We start from the raw sequence: 20,480 nt of genomic DNA on the forward strand, positions 1-20,480 counted from the left end.
GCTTGTACCAATTTTATGAAGTAGTTTTTGTAGTAATAGACCTTCTCCTGGAGACACATCTCAGGGTGTTGATTGAGTAGGCTATTTTAACTCTATACCCATGTGGGCTCAGTAATGTAATAGAGTGTAGTGTCTTCTTCAACTGAGATTGATGTCATCTCTTCCCAAAGATGTCTCAGTGGTCTAGGTTGTAAGAATTTGTGGGAGATTTTATGATAGCTTCAGCATATAGAATACAGTTCTCTTAGGGGAAAATCTTAGGTGGGCATGAATTCAAGATAGTATGTGTGGCAGGAACCTTTGAAGGAAAAGCACAACATTTCTCCAAGACACTGCAGCTATATGGATTCCCCGGTAGCACCCCAGACCAGGTGAGAGCCTGTGAAGGTTGCAGGTTTTCCCTCAACAACTATTTCAGGTAACCATGATATTAGTGGGGCATTCAGGAAATCTCCTGATTATTCTTTTCCTCCTAAACAATGTCTATTTCTCTCAATGTTTGATATCAAACAAAGAATAGGATGATAAACGTTGTATGGCTAGTTTCCTGCTTTATAAGGCTACTAAGTGATTCTGTGCTATGTGATGTCTTTGTCACATCACCACTGCTCTTGAGCACTTTCCACTCTGCCATAAACATCCCAGCTCTTGACTTTTCTTTGTTTTGATTGGATCCAATCACCTCCAGTCAGCCATGTTGCTAACATCACCCCAAAATATCTCCTTTTACCTAAGGTGTTCCTGAGCTGGCTTCTTACTGACTGCTGTGATCTTCCACCAGAACTATAAAATTTAGTGAAGTTTGGCTACTCTAACACTGCTTGTTCAAGACCTTAAAATTGATTTTAGTCTGAATAAAACCAGTCCTATTAATTATTTCGTCAAGCCATATAAGACACTACATTCATATTTGTACTAGAATTCATAAAACATAGAAGCAATGGAGAGTAGATTAGTCAGCACTGTGTTGCTATGATGAAAATACCTGACTTAGAGGAGGATAAGTTTATTTTGTGCTTTTAATATCCATTCAATTCATTACTCCATCAAATGGATAATCCCCTAATGGCTTCTGTTCTCATAATCTAGTCATTCTTATCTCTGAACATTCGTGCACTACATAACACAGGAGCTTTACAGGGAACATTAAAAAGATCCAAACCCTAACAGAGAAGTTACTGTGACTTAACTAAGTCAAGAATTTGATATTTTTATCTCTTCTAGTCTCTATCAAATATTTAAATATTTATTGGCTCTCTTTGCAATGTAGTAGTTTGTTTCTGTAATGGTGTTTATGAAAAACAGATATTACTGTAGATATTACATTATCTGCAGTAACTATTCATAATTTATCTGTAATATTGTATGCTCCATAAATATTTATTGAGTATCTTCTTTTTAGAAGTCAAAATGATAAGAATTCTGAAAAATGTCAAAAGGAATTAGATATACATTGCCCTTATAAAACTTTCATTGTAATATGGGAGAAAAGTCATATAAATAATACAATAAGATAAGGGTGAATAATATTTTAAAAATTGAGAACTGTGATGACATTACCTTAGAATAGGTGCCATGGCTTCTTGAAATCCAGGATGCAGAATTCAGTTATAACCACACGGATTGGGATAAAGCCAGCATAAACAGGTAGAGATATTTAATAATCAGTTGGAAATGCAAAGCTGAATTTGCAAGAGAGGTCAGTGCTAGCTAGAGTGGAGCAAGATAAGGATTTATGACAACAAAAAAAGCAAACAAAAAATCTGTGAAAGCAAAAATGTGAGGTAAGACTTTGCTTTTGACAGGCGTGTTATATGCTTTTGGAACAGATTGTGAGGATGTTCCCAGTAGCATTCATTGCTTTAAAAAGTACTTGTGGAACATCTACTCTGTATCAGGTGCAGTGGGATTCTGCAGTGTACAAAATAATGTCTCTGTTCATGTGGAACTTATAGTCTTATAGATGACACATAAACAAGCAAATTCAAATATACATGTAATATATGTTATGATGGTGGAGATAAGATCTTTGAAGAAAAATAAGAGGATGAGGAGTGATAAAATTGGGGAGGAGGATTTCTAGCTTATAAAGAAGGTTACTGACAAAATGACAAAAGCTGGAAAGGAGTGAGTGAATGAGGGAGATTTTTAGGTATCTGGGGGGAAATATTTCTGGCAGAGGGAGTAAGGCATGCAAAGTCACTGAGGTTTAGATTAGCTTGTAATCTGTCCACCAAAAAAAATATTGTGGAAGCTAATATACATATAACGGAGTGAATAGGGTCGATAGTGGTAAATGCATTCAGATGTGAATTTGGGAATGAAAGAGTTATATTTGGTAGAGATAATGTTGTAAGAACTTTGACTTTCTTACTGACGAGTGTGCAGAATGTCATTTGTGAAGAAGATTGAGTAGCATGATCTGAATTATACTCTTATTGTGTGTAAAATGGAGGGAAAAAGGAAATGAGAGCAGGGAAATGACTTATGTTAATGCATAAGTGATTAAATGTAACGGTGTCAAAGTGTATATAAAATGTTAAACAAATCAAGTTTGTTAATGTATTGGTTCATACAATAATAATTATGATTGTTATTGTTATTATTGTTTTTGCATTAGGCAATTGAAATTATGGACTAACCATATGCAAGATAGAAAAGAATATATACAGGTTGGGGGATATCTGGAGATTATATTGGATTTTGTAAGTTCAAGATGCTTTCTTTGTATTTTAGGAATGGTGTCAGGAAGAAAATGAACTATGTAAGTTTGTAAAATAGGTAGGTCTAGAGATGTGAATGTGGAAGATTTCACAGTACAGAGGGCATTTCAAGCTTTCAGAGCTGGTGAGTATAAAGAGAATAGGAATACAGAGCTAACAATGTCCATGGACCCAGACCCAGGCCTCTGCAATGTTTACTGAATTTAGAATGAAAATATGAAAATTATAAAGTGTTAACAGTAAGGTGGAAAATCAGAAGAAAGAAATTACTTGTCATTAGAGTAAGGACTGTTTATCTAATGAAGAAATAATTGGTCTATTTTTGAAATGATACTCATAATTCTATTAATTTGAAGACAGAGAATCACAAATTTAGAAATGAAAAATTCATGATGATTTGATCAAGTGCATAAGAAGTACTATGAGAACAGACAAGAGAAAATGGAAGAAGAATGATACAAGGAATAGTATTTCACAAAATAATGATACATGTCCTTTTCTTCCCTTGGCAGGATGACTTTATCAGTGCAGGATCCCATCGAGAATTTCCCCCACAAAACTGACATTCAAATGAAATGGCAGCAGATTTGTGGACTTACATCCCTTAGAAAATATAAAACATAGGAAAGAGATGTCATCTACGGAAGCACAGATCTATCCCATGTATCAGGTAGACTGAGCCAGGACCTTGCATGATTCTGCAGAATCATGAATACAATGGAATATTGCCTTCTCTTCTTCTGCTGAACTTAGCCATGTAAATTTCTCCTTTCCTCACCCATGATGACTGATATGAAATCTGTTTCAATTTCTGTGATGTTAAAGGTTAGGGTATGGTAGATTTTTTTTGGAAAATTCTTCAATATTCTCCACCCTGTGTCCATGTCTTGTTAAAGAGTGATGCTGCAGGTCTTCTTACACTACATAGAGTCATCTCTCTGCCCATTCATTCTGGGGTTATCCTGACCAGTAGAACTTGGCAAAAGTGAACCTCAATGGCCAGGCACACTTTCGCTTTTTGTTCTAATGCCCTGTGCTGATGGCCACTCTTGACCTATAATCCCCTTGCTGATCTTGCAGTTTACTTGAGAAACATGAATGAGAAAAGTCAAAATCAGTAGAAATTCTCAACTGAAAGTGGATTTATAGTTTTTTAAAAAAATAGATTTATGGCATTTATGTAGGCAAAGATTGTTATTCAGCCATAGCTAACCTTTACAGAAGAAACAGAGGGAAAAACCATTAAGCTTTATATAAAGGGAGATGGAAAAAAGCAGCAGTAGCTGGAGAAAGACATGCAACCAAGAGAAGATTTTTAAAGCATATTTAATTAATTAAAACCTGTTTTATATTGCTGTTGGAAAGAACAGAAAAGGGGAAATTAATCAGTTTAGAATGTAGACTCATTAGAAGATAAATCCCATCAGGACAGAAATTTTTAAGTTTTTTTTCATTATGGTGTTTCCATTTTCTAAAATAACATCTAGCATAAAATAAGTAATATATTAAAATATTTTTGAATGGCCATTGAATACAAGATATAGGAACACATAGACGTATCTCTGTATGAATTGATCCAACAGTATCTTAAATTGTATATTTCAAATACCAAACTTCTAAGGCTGTCCACAGAATTTGCTCCTATTCACAACCTATTCAGTACTTCTACTTCCTTTCATGTATGTATTTAAAATATATATATATATATATATATATATATATATATATATATATTTTTTTTTTTTTTTTAAGTGATGTCTATATGCCAGATGCTGGGCCAAGTGCTAAGAATACAACAGTGAACAAAAAAAGTCAAGCCCTGTTATTACCATGGAGCTTGCTGTCTAATAGTGGAAGAAGAATAAGAAAGGAAATGAAAACCAGAAACATTTAATTAGTTACAATTGTGAGAAATAGCATAAAGGTCATCAGAACATTTAATGGAGAAAACCATCAAAGGCATTATTATTCTTCAGTTATGCCAACTAGAAACTTAGATAATTCTTTTATTCCTCTCTTATCTCTTGTGCTCCATTAATGACAAATCAATTTGTTTTAATTCTGAAGTATTCCTTTCATATCCATTTTAACTGCTTTATATCAGGGCCCATGCCTTTAATATCTATTTCTTGAACGATTTCAAAAGACTTCCAATAGCCTTTCTTCACCTACAATTCTCTTATTTGTATCAAGTCTCCCTTGTGTTAAAAACCACAAAAACTAATTTTTCTTTGTATGGTACTTTAAATTCTAGCCCTGAAGTGATTTTTTAAATTCTTCTTTAAATATATCCTTTTAACCTCTAGCTTAAGGTGATTTAGAAGCACTTTGTCAGTCTTTCATGTTCTAGCTCAAGTTGACTTAGAATACTCATTATTCAATAAACAGTACTTAATTTGCATGGCTGTTTGCATTCACTTAGGTCAGTTCCTCATCTGCAATACTGCTTAATCTTTCTTTACTGAAATAGTATACATTTTTTACAAGAGCAATATATTTTTACCATCTCCTTGATGTCTATATTGACCTTACTATTTGAAATTGCTAAGTATTTATCTGAGCTTATTTCTAAGTTTTAAATATAAAATATATAGTGTGTGTTTCAAAATTTGTCAATGCATTTTAGCCACTATATCCCGAGTTTCTCATTGGCAAAATCTACACCTTAATATATTTAAAAATTTCTCTCTTGGTCTATTGCTTTTACTAGGGAACATCTAGTTCCAATTTGTTAATTTTCAAATGTCATGCCATGGGTAATTTCTTATTTGGCACTTACCTCAGAAGTTTCTGTATGCTTGCAAATAATAGCAGATCATTTAAAATATTAGCAAAAATAAGGCAGTATTAGACTAATAAGGGTAAGGAACAGGGCGAAGCAGTCTACAGAAGACCAGAGACCCCTGGGCCTGACCACAGACAAGAGAAGACTGGACCATGATCCAATTCGTGGACCAAGGAAGAGTGGATATGGTGCACTGAGAACACCAGTAGTATTTTGAAGTATCAGTAATTATAGTACTATTCTCAAATCTTTCCTCACTGTTGACAAAGCACAATTTATCTCATTTAAGTATGTATTCACTTCTACAAATACTACTTTACCAAGGTTTTGAAATTTGCAGCAGTAATTATATCTTAGATGAAAAGAATCTCTACATCTCATAGTAACAGATAATAAAAAAAACAAATGAGAAGTTGACACCATCCTCTTCATCAGGAGACAAGTGAAAACAAATAATAATGTCAGAGAAGAAACAGCCTTTAGAGTAGGCCACGTTGCTCACTTTCTGTTGTAGGCACCGTTGTAATTTACAGTCTCTGACATCAGCTCACTCAATGTGCAAAGATGATTGTTTCGCCTGATTAGTATTACTTTTGCATCAAAGGCTGTTTCTGCACCTGCAGTGGGACAGCTGAATGTGGCTGAAAGTGCACTGTCGTCTGATAACTTTGTATTCCATTTTCAGTCAAGACGGTCATGCTTGGTGCTGGATGCAATGCTGCCACTTTTCTCTGAAGAGTCTTCCAACCACTCATTTCCTCACCCTCTTAAATCTAAGTGTTTCCAGAACTTAATTTTAGAGTCTGCTCTCTTCCATACTTATCTAACTATTTATTATGTCACACCATTTTCCTCGTCTATTTCTGATGATGTGCATATTTTCAAGTCTACTTCCAACCTGTTTCCAGAGCTACCAATTTATGTACAACTTCTCTACCTTCTCAATATCTTGATCTACACATCCGTTCAATAGCTCATATCCAACATGTCCAAACTTGTTCCCCCAAAACCTGTTTCTCTCATAATCATCCTATAAAATAAACATACTCTCATTGTTCCACTTAATCAGATAATAATTATTCTTTTTTTCCTATTATATTCTGTATTAGCAAATCTCATGTCTCTACTTTCAAAATACACAGACTTTCCATGTCACTCTCATTTTCACCATTGTTATTCAAGCCAAAATATGCTCTTTCCTAAATTTGTTACAATGACCCCTATTTGCATGCAACTGTTATACATTTAATGCGTCTCCAAATCCAGTCTTTAGTTCAATATCCTGAACTGTTCAGGTGTTTCTCCCTGACACTGAGCATGATGTTGAGATGTCAGTAGAGGATCCTTAGAGGAACGTTATACACCGAAGGAGACTTTTTATTTCCAAATAATGTGCTTTTGCTTTTACTTACTTCTCTAGCATCCTTTGTCAGTGGTATGTGAGTGTGGGGACACAGTCGTGGTACTCTTCCTAGCTATGTGCCCAAATACTTCTTTTTGTGGTTAGCTTCCTAGTCTCAGCCTGGGCCTGGTGACTGCCTTGCTGTTTCCCTTCCAATGTGGATCTGAAAACCCACAGCTACTCCCTGTTTCTCCCTCAGTATTTCCCACCAGCCTCATTTGTGTCTCAAAGGATTTCCCTCCTCCCACCCTCCATGTTGGCCACTTCTGGCCAGACAACCCAATGAACTTCTTAGCCATCCAGTGAGCTGCATCCATTATCTTTTTCTGCAGTTCTGAATCCCATTTGAGTAGAGGGACCTTCTCTTCCCAGTATGACTTTTCTTAGTTCTGCTTCCTTTTAGAGTTCTTTCCATCTCATTACATTTACTGTCCATTGATTCTGACTTAATAATTCTGTGTAACAAATGTCCACTGTTCAAATGACGATGTTTTCTGTTTCTTCTTTGGTCTAAGAGTCCTTCTGCTAGATACTCCCTACAGTCTTCTTACTACACAGCAACCTGAGAGAGTCTGTTAAAATTCTGATTTCAACTTAGGTTATTCTTCAGATCAAAGCCCTGCAGTACATTCCTATTTCACTTACAGTAAAAGCCAAACAGACATTTATTATTTGTTCTCCCACTAACCATGCGATGTCCTGTTCTATCCTTGCTCTCTCTCTGTTGTGTTGGATCTGCATTTTTCCTTCAAGGCAAGATGTTCTTCTTCAAAATCATTAACCTTTCTATTTGCTTGTCATTGAATAATTTTTGTTCAAATGTTCTTGTCTCAGTACTTTGCTTCCTTTCATTTTCTTCTTAAACTTACCTTGTAAGAGAGGCATTTTCTAGACACTCAATATTGAATATCCATTTCTTCAGTCCTTGCATCCCCCACCACTCACCATTCCCTGTCTCTCTAACCTGTTTTATCCTCGCACTGGTACTTAGCTTTACATACTTGATAAATGTGAATTATTTTTCCATTTGTGTAATTTTCTCCAGTTATAATGAAGGTTAGATATTTTGTTGTCTTTCTTACTATTTTTAGGATCAAATTAAGTCCTGGCACATATTAAATGCTCAATACTTATTTGTAAAATGAATTAATTTATCATGGAATTATTAATTTTTGCCTAATTTCAGAATAATGGAGGTATTAATCTCCATTTTGGCCATATGCAATCTAACTTCTTTTTAGTTATAACTTACTCAAGGCCAAGGATAATATCCTGTCTTATTCTTAATTCTGGGCTCAAGTATGGCTGATCTTTAATGTTTAAAATTTTCTGTTGTTAAATTTGGTTGAAGCTAGTATGAAATAATAGGTCTGTAAGCTTTTGCATGATTCCATTTTAAACATATTGAAGATATTGCCCATTTATCTAATATATTTATGATATCCTTTTTATTTTCGTAGAGTGGTCCTTCATGACATTTTGTTTCTCTGAAAACAATTAAGGGATGTCAGTATTTTGACAATCATCTAATTTTTAGGTTACAGGAATATTAAGGTCACATGATTCAATTGTTATGAATTCATGAAATTTTTATGAAGAGTGTGTGTGTGTGTGTGTGTGTGTGTGTGTATTACTGTACCTCAAACACAAGGTCTTGCACATGCTAGGCAAGTCTTTTACTACTGAGCTATACCCCTAACCCCATGAATTCTTTGTGTTATGCATTTTACTCTTGGTAATTCATTGATTTTTCGGTCATATAAAACAAGTCACTAACAATGCTTTCTTCAAAAGAAGGTGGGAGATTTATAATTATGTTAATAGCATAAACACACAGATAAAAATGGATTTTAACTTTGTTGTCTTCTCAGAAAAAAACCTGTAATGACTGCTGCAAAAAATCTACAATTTTATGCTACAAAATATGTGACATGTTAAAAATGATTTTTTTCTTCCATTATTAAGAAATATTTCTGAGATGTCTGGATGACTTGCATCCAAGGTTATCATGCTCACGGGTGACTCCAGAGAGTTAAAGATATAAGAAAGATGTTAAGGCAGAGATAACTGGATAAAGCAGTGAGAGCAGTAGTGTTAGGAGAGAACTGGAATATAAGCTCCTAAATGTTTCGTGAAGGCAACAGAAAAATTTACCAAATCAAATGGTTTTGATAATCCCAAGCACCAACGAAATAGCTATTTGACAACCTGATAACATAGAGAAAACTCTTCATTTGAGGGAATAGGGAATAGTCATAAGCTTCACAGGCAACTAGTCATTTCATTCTAAGTTACATGGAGTTTTGACACTGAAAGTAACAAGATGGGCAATTTGTGCAAATACACCAGTATAAAAATCTACTTAATAGTGAGAAATTTTACAGTTAGAACTGTTAGAATTGTTATTTAGTTCTCTAGTGACAAAAATACATAACTTGAACATTAAAACTAACTTGATTCTATGGCATATGCCATTTGGAAGAACTATAGGTGAACACAGAGGAAATGAAAAGCTTATAACGATGTAGCTTTGATTTTTTTTACCTTTATTTTACTTATTTATTTTTATGTGGTGTTGAGGATTGAACCCAGGGCCTCGCACATTCGAGGCCAGCACTGTATCCCTGAGCCATAATCCCAGCCCTGCGATGTAGCTTTAATTGGCTAGAGTTCTGAAAATCAGAGTCTAACAAAATGAGTCATTTTTCCTTCCAAATTCATTTAATTTATGTAGACAAATTCATCATTTTTGTCGTAGGTTTGCCAGCAAGTGATAAGTATATGCATTTTGATTATTAAATATAACTTAAGCTTCTGGATCTATGGAATGAAGTGCAAAATTAATTTATGAGTATTCAGAAAATTTAGAATTGATGCACACATAATTTTAACCAAAATTATAGAAAACAAGTTGTCTAATTTGTAACTGAAGTAGCATACAATGCTTGGTGAGACTGAATGGCATGCAATTGAAATTCAGGATAGGTTGATTGGCACTAAAAATCATTGCAAGTACATAATGAGAACAAACTTCCTTGATGAAATAAGCAGATGATATATAGTGTTTAACAAGACAATAGAGCATGTAATTGGATGATGTACTGTGTTTCCTGTTGTAGATCAGGTGAGTAGGCATAAAAGTGCTACTATCATGTATATCAAAATTAGATTGCAGCTACAAATTGTTAAATGGATTAATGTTGGATTAAAAAAAAAATAAGAGAAACGTGTTCAAAACAACTTATTAAAGAAACACAGGAAAATACTATGATTTTTGGCAAATTATCCCTGTGAAGAATTTAACAATGGAGTACAAATTTATCTTCTCGATTGCAGCAATAAAATATAGGTTTGAAAAGACATTGAGGTACTTGGCAAAGGAGCTCCATTTGTTCTGAAATGGAGGAAATTGAAAAGATCATTATATATAATCTTTTGCCTCATAAATATATAGGAAATTGCATTGGACAAGTAAGCACCTAGATAAAAATATTTCTCTTGCTTAAAGATACCATGTGTATTACAGATTAGTAGATTATAAAGAGCTTTAGCTACAAAGTGTGTGACTATGTAGGCCATCTTGATAACCGACTTTCTTTCATTTTTTAAAGCGCGACACATCATTGATAACCTTTCCTCAAACTACTCATGAGAAAAATCTTAAAAGAATTTAAATTGATTACAGAAGACACGAGGGTAGATCTGATTTAATCTTTACTGTTTAGATGCATTTTTATCAAGTTCCTGAAGAGTAGTGTCTTAAAAATGTGTACATGGTAACTCGTTAAAAGAACATGAACATAAATTAAAGTCCAAATATTTGTCATTATTTACTTTTAAATGCTCAGTTCATCTCTTAATGGAGAAAGTGTGGAGATCCTATCTCCAAATATTATTAATAAAAGTACAAGTGGGTATATGTTTTGTATAGAAGATGAAACATTTGTATTTACATCACTAAAATTGACTTCTGGGCAAAGCATATAGAAATAATTTTGTGTAAATAATAAAACAGCTTTCATGAAAGTTTTATTACATTTTTTCAAGGTAAAAGTTAGAGTTTTTGATATAAAATTACATATGTTTGCACAAAGTATTCCATAGAGGACAGCACTGGCAGTTTTAGGAGTCTTGGGATGTGACATCAGTATCATTAAAATTAGCATTCCCACACTGGACACTAGCAAAAGGGGGCTCTGGGCAGTGGTGAGTGGCAGGCTTCATTGGGGAAAACAAACAACCAACCATGGAAGCTACAGTCTAACAAAGAGGATTGCTCTGCGAGCTCACAGGAATCTGTATTTTTAAAAAACATTTTGTGCATCAGAGTCATTTGCAGTTGAGAATGAGAAATGAATATTCTGAGCCTCATTTCCAGAGATTCTGGATGGGACCCAACATTCAGCGTATATAACAAGCATCTCAGACAAACCTTAAACAGATGGTCAGCAAATGTGTTCTTTGAGAAACACTATCCTACTACATCCCCAAAGTAAGTAGACCCCTTTCAAAGAGGCTGAATATCTCGTATTAATTTGACATCTTGAAAAATAAATATACAGTATTTTCTAATAAAATACTAGTGTGATATGTAAAATGGGAGACTGAAAAATTGGTCCAGTCTGGCTGGACCTCTCTACCCCTAAAGTCATAGCAATTTCATGGTCTCTTGATGGCCTAGATTTGGGGATTATCCATTTGATCTTCTTTCTTTCTTTTGACAACAGTGCATGGCAGTCCTAAGCCTAAACCTTAAGAAGCTTTGTGGGTTTCTGTTTGTACTTTTGCATGTCTACTATCAGGATGAGAATAAATTTTATAGAAAGTCATGTTAGTAAAATAGGCAAATATTACTAGATCCCTTTAACAGATCTTTGAAGGATTTGACTTTCATTTGCTAGTGTGGAAAGAAAAACCTTTACTCTGTCCAGTATGTTCTGGAATGAGTTGATTATTTTTTTCATGTTTTATGTGACTTCTGTGGAGGTCTCAGAATAAAATCACACTGCAGCAGTGCCACTCTAGCTGAAGCACAAGGCTGTAGTGATAAGAGTCACCCAGCTGCTGTAACTTGAAACTGAATGACCCAGGGAATGCCTGGCCTAGATTAACAGAACTTTTCCAACAGACCTATGGGTTCATGAGAATAAATGATCATTATTTTAAGATGCTGAGTTTGGTATCTTTAAGCAATTATTGTAGAATCTGTTGATTGATTTACCCTATTCCAAGAATTTTAGGAAGGTGTCTATTATAATAATGCTGAATATCAAAGCAACTGCCATCTTCCACTCCCATATCTTTGAGACATCACCATATCTCAAAGAATTTTAAAAATAGGAATTTCTTTGTATATTTCTACCTGTCTCTTAATCCAGGAAGTGGAGGGGGATGTGTAGTGCTTTTTGCCAGATAGTAAAAGGACAAGAAGGATACCAAACATGAGTGCATCTTAATATCTTTCTCAAATCCTATTTGCCCATATTCCATTTGTCAAGTAGTTCATGTGGCCATTCCCAAAGATGGGGAAGATAGCAAGAAGTAAAATTTGATGTAACAGAGAAGGGGAAGAAAAGAGAAGTAAGTGCTGGAAATAATAGTATATCCCTTCATATATTGCCTGCATTCATTTCAGTATTTCTTATTGAGGTTTCAGAGTAAAGGTCAATGAAGACATTCTATCAGATCCATGATCTCTAATTTTGTTTTCTCATTCTCAAACCAGGTGGCCTGAAAGATGGTTATGTAACCAGATGCAGTAGGCTCACCTCTTGAGGAGTGCAAAGTTGATAAGCACAAATGGCAGATAAAAGAGTAGAGAGAGGTTTATTTATTGCAGCAAGTAAAGAGAGCACTAGGGATCATTTCTAAGACAGTGCCTCCCCAAGCAAACAAACCAAGGAGCTTTCATGGAGAAATTCATTCATATTTATGCAGGTCGGACTTGTCATCGCATATATGAGCACACACATTCTTCGTTGTGCTCAGATGGATGTCATTCTTCTTCATATGTTGCATGTTCCAAAAATGGCAGACAGGAAGGCCCTTAGCAGAAAATGTAGTTTTATAATAACTGAAGTTTACTTCTAGGTCACCTAAGAGGGTTGCGTAAGATGCCTTGGCAAGTTTAGCTATTGAAGAGTTCAATTCTAGTTCACTTTGTAAATTTCCCTTGAAGGTGGCATGCTTTGGCTGAAATGCAAAGTAAATTTACAGGCCTGCTGGCAAGTCATTTAAGGGGAACATAGTTTGATTTTTTTTTTTTTTTCTGAAAGCTTAGGTGATTGTCCTTCAAAGTACCAGTCCAGTATCTAACAGGTAGAACTGATATTCTTAAGGCCTTACTTCAAAAAATGTGCACTTTTGCCGAGACCTGGGCTCTAGATGAATTTAAACCTGTTGTGATCATTTGTATGTTCTCCTTTAAGAATTCCATGAATACCCCTCCAGAATCAGAACCACAATTCTGTGCAATTATAGACCTGCTGCTAAACACTACTATTATTTTCCTATTTTGTAGTGCTTATTCTGTAAAGCAGAGACAAAATGAACTTACCTTAACCCCATACTTTTATTTTAGCATCCGGTACATTATTTTGAAAATATAAGTGGACATGCCTCTCATACTTTATTGACTAGTAAATTCCTTGAAGGCAGAGGAGAATAGTCTTTGTACCACCAACATCTGAGTCACTCCCTGACCTTTCCTAAGTGCTTAGGGAATGCCAGTTAGCATCCATTTTTATGAGAGGAGTGTGAAGAATCTGGGGCACTCCCATCTCAGGCATTCCTCTTATAATTAAACAAAAGAAAACTACATTAGTGTCAAATTCTTCTATGATATTGAGTAACATGATCAATTCTAATCAAAGGCCATATTTGGTGTCTGTGTTCCATACAGCCTTATTTTAATGTCTTTAGGTCATTTGATTATTTGATAATTACACAATATGTCCCTTTTTATAATCATCAACCTGATATATGTATCAAAAGCTAATGAAAGAATTTTCTTTTCCTCATTTCTATCCTTTGCTCAAGTCATTGCAACGAAGGTCCATAAACTATTCTATGGGATTCTTCTATATTGACTTCTAGCTTTCCATCTCTGGCCATCTCCTTTCATTCTTCATTTTGTTCTGTTTGTTGTATTAGTGGTTCTTAAAAGGCTGAATGGGGAGGTAGGAGAGGATAATTTTCTATATCTTCTTAGACAGGAACATTTAGCAGTTTCTGGTTACATTTTTGGATTTAATAATGGGAGGTACATGGAATCTAGCAGGGGATAGCCAGGGCTGTTGCTAAATGTCCTGTAATCCCCACAACAAACATGGCTCTGGATGTCAATAGTGCACAGATTAAGAAACCCTGTTACAGCTACAATGATTTCTTTCAAATTCTTATAATAAGAATATATTAAGGGCTGGGGATGTGGCTCAAGCGGTAGCACGCTCACCTGACATGCGTGCGGTCCGGGTTCGATCCTCAGCACCACATACAAACAAAGATGTTGTGTCCACCGAAAACTAAAAAATAAATATTAAAAAATTCTCTCTCTCTCTTTAATAAAAGAAGAATATATTAATAATGTATTAAAAATATCACATCTTCAGTCTTTTTCCTAAGTGCTGCCACTCTCTTGAATGTTCTTTTAGTATGGCTATGCCTCTCATTTTAATCAGGTCTCTCTGCAGTTTCAATTCAGAATCTTCTGTGTCTTTCCTGTCTGCTCTCTTGCTAAACCTACTTTCCTTTCTTCACTATAATATATTACATATCTTTTGTATGTTTCATCATTGTTTCTGTCCACTAGAATACAAGCTCCATTACAATAGGTTTTTGGTCACAATAACATCCCAGATCTCTGTAACTTAGAACAGTGTATGAAACATATTATATACAAATTGTATGGTGTATGACTTAATAGGGCATAAATGAATTCTTAGCCAAACTTCACTTATCCTATTAATTTCTTCTAACTACGTTAAATCAAATTTCCATTCTTTATATATTATCTCTTTATTCCTTGTCTTATGTACTGGCTATTTATACCTATTCCTTGGATTTTGAACATAAGGATACTGCTATTCTCACATAAAATTGTCAGTTTGTGTTTGTACCTCCTTTAACTGCTTAGCAGAAAATGGCAACCACAAACCACTTATCTTGTGTAGTTTAATAGTCTACTGCTTCATAAAGTGTTAGTAAAATTTCTCTGAATTATCAGATTTAGTTCCTGCATTAGATATTATTTCCTGGTTGACTAACCCTAACTTTTATGGCAGCATATACTTTTTAAATAGGATTATAACAGATTTTTTTCTGAAAAATCATAAGCTATAACTACCTTACATAAGTAATCATAAGCTGTAACTATAAATATTAAATTCAAATTATAAAAATATCTTCTTGATATTAAGGAAAAATGACTCAGACTCATATCTTAAAAAGTGAGTTAAATTATATGGGCCATGAAAATTTACTCTCTCTTTCCTCAGACATATTTTGTTTTTATCTATATGACTTAGGAATCTGGAGTTCCACATTAATTCATTAATGAATAAATGTTACTGTTATGATGGCTAGGAATTATACAGGCAGATTGATTATTACTTTGAGATGAATAATAAATCTATAACCCTGGAATGTGAAGGTCATAATAAGGAAAAAAAATAAGTTTGAATCCTGAGCCTCCCTTGATAGGATCATCAAAGCTATGATGATTTAGATAATAATGTCAGTATTTTTTCTTTAAATCATGCTTATGTTTTTGTGTGTTTGTATTAGAGTTTCTGTGTACTTATAAATAAGTGTATAGATATGTATGCATATAACTACAATATTTAAATATTTAAACATATTTAAATATTCTCTACTTAATTGCTTCTATTATTACTCTTACCCTCTATAAGAAAAAATTTGTAGAGCAGAACTTTCTAACTTGATAAAGTCCAGTTTACTCATTCTTGTAAATACTGTGTGGTTGGTAATAAGAATTTCCCCATATATTTTCTACTAAAACTCTTATCATTTCAATTTTACATTTTAATCTATGATCTGTTACATTTTACTTTTATGATATTGTGATGGAAGAGTTAATCTTCACTTTTTTTCCCCTTAATGGTTATCCAGTTATTCCCAGTTATTAATTTCTTGGAAACTTGTTCAAAAATCAATGGACTATGTATGTGTAAGTATAATTACTTATTTTCTATAATTTTTATTTGATCTATATATGTAATCTTATACCATACCACACTATCTCTTGCAACTTTATAGTAAAATTTGAAATCAGCATAAACCTACAACTATGTTTATTTACACAAAGTTTAGAATTAGTTAATTTCTACAAAAATTCTCCTGGATTTTTAATTGAGTTTGATTTGTATGTAGATAATAATTTATGGTGAATTGATGCTTCACAATATCACACCTCTTGAAACATAAGCATAATAAATTTCTACATTTATTTATGTCATCATGAATTTACCTCAGTGGTAATTTTCAGTTTTACATGGAAAATTCTTACACATATATTACTAAATCCATTATTTTAAATGTTATGTGACTGTAAATTATGTTTTTCATTCTAGTTTCAGTAGTTTGTTATGAATATTCATAAATAAACTTAAGTTTTGTATTAATATTAATCCTGTAATCTTAATAAATCCACTTATTAAATATAGTTGCTTTTCTAATGTCTAGAATGTTCAGTGAGACTCAGATTACTGATCTTTATTGTTCTAAGTATTTATTTATTTATTTATTTATTTATTTATTTATTTATTTAAGGTACAGGGGATTGAATCCAGAGGCACTCAATTACTGAATACATCCTCAGCCTTTTTTTAATGTTTTATTTAGAGACAGAGTGTCCCTGAATTGCTATGGGCTTGCTAAATTGCTGAGGCTGGCTTTGAACTTGAGATCCTCCTGCCTCAACCTCCTGAGATGCTGGGATTACAGGCATGTGCCACCTCACCAGACTGTCATAAAAGCATTTATGTCCATATTTTTTTCTACAAAGTACTGCTTTATCCCAACACTACAAGTTTTTATATGCTACATTTACACTTTCATTCAATTAAAATTATTTTAAAATTTCCTTGAAGCTTCTTCTTTGGTCCATGAGTTATGTTGATGAAAAGTGTTAATATAGCAGGCCCCAGCAAACTCTCTTAGAAAGGCCTGTTTGCAAGGTTAAATGTGGCTGGCGTCTAATAATGTGAATCTAAGAAGAGGGCTTCCTACTATTTCCTAACTGATGAAAGTAGCTCATTATGCCTAAATTATTTTTATAAGAAATGTGAATTCTGCTTTCCTTTTGAGAGTCAGGAATTGGGGTAATGTTTGACAGTGGGTGCCTTTGTGACCTGTGTCTCAGGAGAAACCTTGGATTCTGAGTTACCCTTGAGCTTCCCAACTAACAACATTTCAAACAATTCAATGTTGAGTAATGAAGCATGTGCTGTGTGATCACACTGGGGTGGACTAGTTGGAAAATTATGCCTTGTTTCTTTGGATTTCAACCCATGCTCCTTTTCCCTTTGCTAACTTTGTTTCCTGTCAATTCACTATAATAAGTCAAGGCTTGAGTAGGTGCATTTGCCAAGTGCTATGAGTTTCATAGAAAATCACCAAACCTAGGAGCTAGTTGTCTTGGGTACCCCAGACACAGGCATTTAGAAATGTGTGTTTAATTTCCAAACTTTTATTGATTTAGCTTATATCTTTCTAGCATTGATTTCTATTTTAATTCTACTGTGGCATTAAATTCTTCTTTATTTGATTTTGATTCTTTTTAACTTGCTAGGGCACATTTATGACTCAATATACTTTTTAATATTGAATATGCCATGCATACTTATAAAAATGTGCATTGTGCTTTTGTTGGGTGGAATATTTGATAAATACAACCAACGTATGCTAAATTAATTAATGGTGGTGTACACAGAGGGCATCTATTTAATTAATGATTTTCTGTCTACTGGTTGTATCAATTAGTGAGATTGTTATTATCTCTTACTACAACTGTCAATCTACTTCTTTTTTTCCTGATTTATTAGTTTTTGCCTAATGTATTTTAAAGACATTTAACCCCTTCAAATTTCCTTATTATTTAATCTATGAAAAAGCTATTCCAACTTTCCTTTAGATAGTTTTTACCTGTCTTTAATCTGTGAGCCCACCGTTTTCGACTTGGCTTTTCCTTGCATGCATTGTGTTCCAGAATATACTTGAAGGAAGGTGGACTGATTGTAGGGGTGATCTCTTTGCATCACTCAGGTCCACAGCTCTAAATTAACTGCTGTCTTAGTCTAAAGAAATCATTAAATCATTGTTTTATTTTCTATCATTTTTAATTATTTTTTTAAATCACAAGAGGACACAGCTAGTACCAATTACTATTGAACAGCTGGATGTTACAGTATGGTAATGTTACCATTACCATACTGTGTTACCATTAGAACACTAACTTTATCTCCACTCCTCCTTTTTGACTTTTTTCATTAGTTTATTTAGTATGTATTTCAAGCATTTGAAGAGACTGGAATTAGTTTTTGTATAGTTACTATTCATTCTCTTCCATGTATTTACCTATTCACCATTGTGGGGGTTGTGTTAGTTACTTTTTTATCACGATGACCAAAATATGTGACACAACAATTTAAAGGAGAAAATTATGTATTTTGGCTTATGATTTCAGGCATTTCATTCCATGGTCAGCCGGCTCCACTGTTCCAGACTGGAAATGAAGCAGAACATCATCTCAGAAGGGCATCTTAGAGGAAAGCTGCTCAGTTCATGGCAGCCAGGAAACAGAGGGGTGGGGAAAGGGCCAGAGACAAGATATAATCCCCAAGGGCATTTCATTTCCTCACAGACCTTCTTGCAGCCATGCCCCACCTGCTTTAAGTTTCCACCACCTCCTAGTAGTCCATTCAGATCTCAATGGATTAATCCACTGATGAGGTCAGATCCCTCATGATCCAAAAGCTTTCCCCAAACTCCACCTTTAGACACTGCTGCACTGGGATCTAAGTGTTCAAAATAGGAGACTTTGGGGGATACTTAATATCCAAACTGTGGCAGGGGTCTTCATTACATCCTGCAATTTCATGTACAGAGTAGGAATTTGAAGGCAAAAAGAAGGAAAGAAAGTGGGCAGGAATGAAAGGAGCAAAAAAAAAAATGGTATACTTTACCTAAAAACATACAACTGCATCCTAAGCAAGAGGATGGTGGCAAGAGTTTTTTGAAATATTTACTTTTGAGATTAAGGGTATGTTATAGTCTGAAATTAATTATAACATTAATGATCTGAGTTTATTAAAAATATTTACTCTAAGGAATCATTTCTGTGAGTTAAATAATCAGAGGTATCACATAGAAAGCATGGTTCCACTTGTCTAGAATCTGCTTAATGGGGTCTTGTTAGAGCCAACAGATTAAGCTGAAACACCTGTCACACAGAATTCCAGGTCTGAGAATATGTGTGACATGTAAAGAAACTGCTTCTTAAACTGTGTCATACTGAGACTGCTTTACGGTTTTGAAGGAGGATTAGCATTTAATTTAACAGCAATGGAAGAACAGTAGGAAAACCAGGTAAAACAGAATAGAGCTTTATCAACAGTATAATAAGTAGAAAGTAGAAGAAAAATCATATTGACTATGCATCATTTTGTATAATGAAGATTCCTGGCAGCTTATTGACTCCTGGCAACAGATGTGGTATCTTCATGCTAATCCAAAAACAGTTTCATAACCAGATACATTAACATAATACCTGATAATTTTATGTGAATCACACATGTAATTAGGAAGGAAACTATTCAGATTGTATCTTCTACTTAATTGATTCCTTAACTTGGGAATTTAAAACCCAGTTTGTTTTGGAGAGGCTATCATTGAGCAGACAATTCTAAATCATAAGTGCTGCAGTCACTGGAGACTCTATTGTTAGCATTCTTCTTTTATTGCAAGGAAAGAAGAAAAAGTAAAGTGCTTTCTTCATTACAAGGATATTTTTAGTATGGGTTAGAAAATGACTCACAATAAACAAAATCATTTTTTTCACTATCCTTTTATTTTTTTAATACCTATTGTGGGGAATTTCAAAATAATAATGAAATAATTAGGCACATTTTAAACAGTTCCTACCACACATCTATCTTTCAAAGAGAACAGACTCATTGAATACAGACAAAAATGGCCAATTTCATAAATAACTAAATGTCCCTAGTGCATAAATTGATCATTAGAAATATTTTGTGTCCTTGGAAACAACCAACTCTTTCAGGTCCACTGAGATCTCTTTATAAACTAATCTTGTGTCTCTAAAGGAGCTGAGGAAATTCAAAATAATTAATTTATTTCTCAATGTGTCAAAATACGCCTGAGAATAAATTGACTAGTGAAATATGACTGAACCAAAGTGACTTTCTTTTTTCCACCAAATATCCCAGTTTTAACAATTGTGCTCTCACGCAGTCTTTCAAGAATTATCTTCATATCACAAATATGATTTTCTTTTTTTCTTTAAAATTGCCTTTACAGAAAAAAAACAACA

Source organism: Urocitellus parryii, chromosome 2 (genome assembly GCF_045843805.1).
Source record: "Urocitellus parryii isolate mUroPar1 chromosome 2, mUroPar1.hap1, whole genome shotgun sequence".
Taxonomy (NCBI): domain Eukaryota; kingdom Metazoa; phylum Chordata; class Mammalia; order Rodentia; family Sciuridae; genus Urocitellus; species Urocitellus parryii.